The sequence below is a fragment of the Meleagris gallopavo genome, chromosome 15, assembly GCF_000146605.3.
Source record: "Meleagris gallopavo isolate NT-WF06-2002-E0010 breed Aviagen turkey brand Nicholas breeding stock chromosome 15, Turkey_5.1, whole genome shotgun sequence".
NCBI classification, from domain to species: Eukaryota; Metazoa; Chordata; class Aves; order Galliformes; family Phasianidae; genus Meleagris; species Meleagris gallopavo.
The window spans coordinates 14,754,662-14,760,248 of NC_015025.2; the positions used below are offsets into that span (position 1 = coordinate 14,754,662).

Genomic DNA, 5,587 nt, shown 5'->3' on the forward strand with positions numbered 1-5,587 from the left:
TGGGCAGCGTCTGCTTCGCCCGGGGCCCAACGGTAGGCCCAGAGCCGTTCGGACGCCCGGCCCGGGGGAGCTGCGGCTGAGGGCCCCTGACCTTCCCTCGCCCCGTGTTCCGGTGCGGTTTCTTTCGTAGGGGCTTTGTCGCTTTGTATGCGTCCGTCAGAAATAGGTACGGTGCAGTTTAACCCGAGGAGTGCTGAAGGAGCCGTTGCCTGTGTTCAGCCAGGCTTTTCTTCTGTAGAGCCTTTCCATAAGCTGCTGTTCACTTAGGGAAATGGGGACAGTCCTTGCCTAGGTGGTTGTTTAGCTCTTTAATTGTACTGCTCGGCCTGAGAATCCTTCTAGAAGAATAGATTCTTCAGTCACTTTTCCGTTAGAAATAAAGAGCTGTAAGTCAGCTCTGGTGATTCTGAAAAACTCGCCTTCCCCTTGTGTGCTGTGTGGCCTGTTGTTTTGTGCCTTGTTGTGTTCTGGAAATGCTACTAGAGATAAAAGTTGTGAAATACAACTGTAAAGCAATTTTAGTTGCAGCTGTGGATTGGAACATTCACTCTGGAGTGAATGAGTTTATTTCTGGCACTTCTGATGGCGGTTCATATGTAGTCAGAAATCTGACAAAGTTCAAGAAAACATACAGCACAGGAGCATTTTGCTTGATTCTATTGGCTAAAGGTTTTGGCTGTGATTCTTATTTTTGTGTAAATAAGTTTGAGGTGGTAAGAAACTCCAGGTGTACTCAGGTGAACTGGAAAGCAGCTATGAGTCATAGAATTTAATGGCAGAAGCTTTCTGTAATTCTGACATTCTTCTCAAGGATGAGGGCATTATTGTGAACAAAACTACGTTCCAGGAGATGCTGCTGTGGCTGTAACATGCCAGAGGTCTGTGGTGCCATAAAATGAACACACAAAGATCTTCATTTTTTAAAATGTGTCAGCATGAAAATGGAATAGCTAAAAAGTAAGCAAATGTTGATTAAAAACTTGCTAAGAAAACTGTCGTAATTGATGAAAAGAAATCCAGTTTCTGGTCTGTTGTCAGAGGTAGTCCTGGAACATTCTTCTAGCAATTGTGACCTGTGGCTAATAAATTTCGCAAGCTGGAGCCTCTCTTTGTGTTTTTTGTGTAACTCTATCCAAATGATTTATGGAGTTGGGCAGGGTTACAGTATTCATGGTATTTGAGTGAAAAGTGAGTATTAGCGTATCCAGGTGCTGCAAGAAGTAGAGGCTTTTGTGTTCTTAAACTCTCTACTTCATAATTTCATTTGATTGCTATTAAGAATTACTGCAGAATGTGCAGAATAATAAAGTTTCTGTGATAGGGGAAATCGAGTTCTGTAGCTTCTTTGTGGTTGAAGAAGCGGAGTCTGTTTTGTATAGTGAGTAGTTTGTACCTCCTGTCATCCTTTCCTGTACCTTGTGTCATTCTCCTTTGATGTTTCTGATAAGTAGAGGCCTGCATTATCCACAGTCCCTTCTTGAGCAGGTTTGGCCAGATGACCCCCAGAGGTTCCTTCTAACCTAAACCACTCTGTGATTCTCTGATGTAGGATGAATATAGATTAATTGAAGTATATATTTTTGTCTCCTATGTTCTTTATTACTTGTCAGATATTTCCAAACATTCCGTCTGGCTTTTGAGCAGTGATCTGATCACTCCAGTCACTCCAGAATGTGTGGAGACAAAGCAGTGAGAGTTGGCAGAAGTAAAGAGAGGAAATATGGCAACAGGTGAACCTCAAATAGCTAACTACTAGTGCAATAAGTTCAAGATTATTGCACGTAGAACGGCAACCGGAGAGAAAAAAAGCCTCTATGGAGAAGTCTTTTGCATTACGGGGTGTTGTTGGAATCTTATGTTACAGGAAATTGAGGCTGCCTTTTAAACTAAGGTCTTTATGTATATAAAAAAAAAAAATTAACAGTAAAATATTCCCCACTTATAGAATGTGTTGTGTTTACGTAGTTCTTGTAGTAGTTCACTGGGATCTCAGGTTTCCTTTTCTTGCTTGGAGGAAGGCACCTCTGTGAATGTATTTCATTATAAAAAAAATTGTAACATTTTATATGAGAAGGACAGACACCTGTCTTTTTTTTCAACATGCTGCAGTTTCTGGTTTTGAAAGGCAATGGCAGTGAATGGGTGAAACACTGGATGAGAGGAGGCTGTCACTGTTATCATAACCAGCAGACCAAAGAGGGAAGATGGGATGCTCTGTCTGAATTTGTGCAAAATGACACAGTTGTCATGGCAGGAGATACTCTTTTTCTCTAAAGATGAAATTGCCACCATTTCAGTCCTTAACACAACTTTAAGTGATAGTGTTTCACCACAATAGTGCTGTTAACAAGCTTTTAAACTTGTTTTGCTGTGTATCGCCTACCTTTCCATGTCAAACCTCTGTCTTATTTCATAAAAACTATTCTGTTGGTAAAGGGGTAAAGGACTGTAGTGTTGCTGTTTGTTGAAAGGCGTCTTGTAAGTTCCTATTGAGCACAATACAGAAACCACTGTGTAGCATTCCATTTCTTGCATCTCTGTTCTCTCTTCCTGTCTCTTTTTCATTGGTGTACTGATGGACAGTTGGCTGAGTATGAGCCAGCACTGTGCCCAGGTGGCCAAGGCGGCCAGTGGCATCCTGGCTTGTATCAGGAATGGTGTGGTGAGCAGGACTGGGGAAGTAATTCTATCCCTGTACTTGGCATTGGTGAGGCCTCATCTCGAGTGCTGTGTTCAGTTTGGGCCGCCTCAGTACAGAAAGGACATTGAGGTGCTGGAGTAGGTCCAGAGAAGGGCAACAAGGCTGGTGAAGGCCTTGGAGAATATGGCCTATGAGGAGTGAATGAAGGAACTGCGGCTGTTGAGTCTGGGGAAGAGGAGGCTGAGGGGAGACTTTATTGCTCTTCCAGTACCTGAAAGGTGCTTACAGCGAGAGCGGGGCTGGTCTGTTCTCACTGGTGACAGGTGACAGGACGAGGGGAAATGGCCTCAAGTTGTGCTAGGGGAGGTTTAGGTTGGATACTAGGGAAAAAAACTTCTTTACAGAAAGGATTGTTAAGCACTGGAATGGGCTCCCCAGGGAGGTGGTTGAGTCACCATCCCTAAATGTATTTAAAAAACATTTGGATGTGGTGCTCGGGGACGTGACTTAGCGGTTGTTAGAGTTAGGGTATGTGGTTAGATTGTGGTAGGACTTGAGGATCTTTAAGGCCTTTTCCAACATGAGCAATTATATGATTCCCAAGGTAAGAATCTCTTTTCTGAAGTTTTGTCATTTATTTTTACTTAATGCTGAAGATCTACCTATGGGTGTGGTTCGGAAATCTGTCCACTTGCTCAATCATTGACCAACATTTTTCAGGAGGACCTTGAGCTGATGTAACTCTCTGAGGGAGTTGTAACCTTCATCCAGCAACTTGAAAATGATTTCAGTTTAATGGACAACAAAATTGGGCTGCTAGTGGAAAAACAAAATTATGCTGCAGGATCAAAGTGTACTGTTAGGAGATGAGCAGAATGAATTGAGGCCAGTGGCAGTTAGTCAGTGCAAAGAGTTCCTGTGCTCAGATCTCACTTGCTCAGACTTGCTGGAAAATATTCCCTCAGACTTGCAGGTTTTCCTCCCACTAAGTTCATACTCTGTTATGCTTACTTAGCATATATTCCTAGAAGGATGGCAGTAGAAGAAAAAGAGACAAGACCTGAAGCATTTTAAAAGTAAACAAATGAGCATAAAAGAAAACCCACACCAAACTCCACTGACCCAATGAAGGCAGCAGACTGAATGGTGGAAGGCCTTGAGAACTGTTTTGTTGTTCACTTGTGGTTACATTGGTCATGAACTTGCACACCTTAATTTCTCACACTTTGGATGCTGTAGCAGAGGGTGGAGGAGATTGCAGAGCAGAAAATGTACTCTGGCCGCTTGGTGTTTGTTAGCTGGTGAAGGCCTGCTCTGTCACTTTGCTGATGATTAATTTCACAAAAGCTCAATGACGTCGCTGAGGCAGCGGTTCCTTTTTTCATTCAAGCTGAAGATCTGGTCACCTTTTCCTTTGTTCTGAATAGTATGGTGCTAGGCTTAACCCGGTGTGAAATTCTGAACTGTGGCAGTAAAGTTCAGTTCCGAAGGAGGCTCCAACTCTCAGACTGATGCTGGCAGCAAAAAATGCCGTTGTTCTGAGTATGTAGAGGCAGTAAAATAGAAAATGGGTTGGGGCTTGAAGCCCTGTTTAGAAAGAAAGGGGTTTCCAAGCATTTTCAGGACACTACCAGCTCTGATAGTAATCACTACTCAGAGTGGTCAGTCTTTCTAGGGTTCTCAACAAACTCAGGAATTCAGGGTCAGGATGGAGAACTCACTGCTCCAACAAATGATGTTCCTCTTCATCAGCTCCAGACATACCTTGCCTCTGTTTTTTCCACATGCAAGAAAGCAGCCTCTCAGGCGCAACTTTTTCCAGTATTGCTTATTTTGGGATGGTTAAGCGTGTAATCTGTTCCTCTCTGTCCTTTGCAGGATGTCGTTTCTCACAGCAAAAAGCTTTCTAAGGAGAATGAGAAACAGCTCTCTGACATGACGACGCTGAACAAGCAAAAGGGAGACTTGAAAGCTTTGAGCAAAGAGAAGAGGGGAAAAAAAAAAAAGCTGGAAGTCTGTCGACATCTTTTCTACTTCCTTCAGGTATGCAGCTTCTCGTGCTGCTCCTAGAGCACTCCTCTTGTCATAGAGGCTTCCATGTGTCAGCGCAGTCTTTGCAATGCGCTGCAGTGTTGGGGCATTGTAGTTCTTTGTGGCTCTGGCCTTTGTGGACACATGCACCAAGCATTTTTTTTGTAGACTAGCCCGGTGTAGTTGGGCAAGCTGATTTTTCAGATGCCTAAAAGCAAATGCACAGAGTTCATGGATTTGGTCATCTTCACGCTGTGTAACTGTGCATCCAGCCAAAGAGAGGAATATCTGCTGTGTCAGCTTTCCCAAACAGAGCTGCTGGAGGAGATCAGGTATGTTGCAACATAGGACACAACCTTGCTGTTGCCTCAGTTTGGACAGTTTCTGGAATGGAAGCCGTTCTTGTGTGATGTCCTGGGCTAAGTTGCAGATAACACTAAACTGTCCCTGCATTCTGCTTATCCTCTTTTACGTTTCTCCTTTCTGTAATCTGGGAAGGAGGAATTAACTTTGTTCTTTAGGAATTAAGCCATTTGTCTTTATCCCCTAACTTTGTTGCTCAGGAAGGCACTATTTTTGATCTAATGTAATGTCTTCCTAAAATTCAGTTCAATCTAAATTCTCTGCTGTCTAGTAAGGACTGCCAACAGATTGCAAGCTGGGGTATTACAGGCCAGCGGTGGAGCTAACAGGGAGGCCTCTGAATTTTCAAAAAGGAATAAGAAGGCTGAGAATCAGGTGCTTTGTATGATGTTTTCACTGGTTGTCCTATTTCAAGATTCTGTTTGTCCATAGGCACATTGGCTTGGTGCTTATGGCTTCAGTTCTTTATGATACAGATCTGCACCACTTGCTGCCTAGACCAAATACACATATTGTTGGAGGAGATTACTCTATGCATTTTATATATATATA

General features: G+C 43.1%; 1 long non-coding RNA gene across 1 annotated transcript; it reads left to right on the top strand.

The window, feature by feature from the left end:
• The first annotated feature begins 6 nt into the window (after nt 1–6).
• On the top strand, nt 7–4,658 carry LOC116217221. The gene is made up of 2 exons (XR_004161442.1): nt 7–166; nt 4,520–4,658. It is a non-coding gene; the product is annotated as an uncharacterized LOC116217221 (long non-coding RNA).
• The last annotated feature ends 929 nt before the right edge of the window (nt 4,659–5,587 follow it).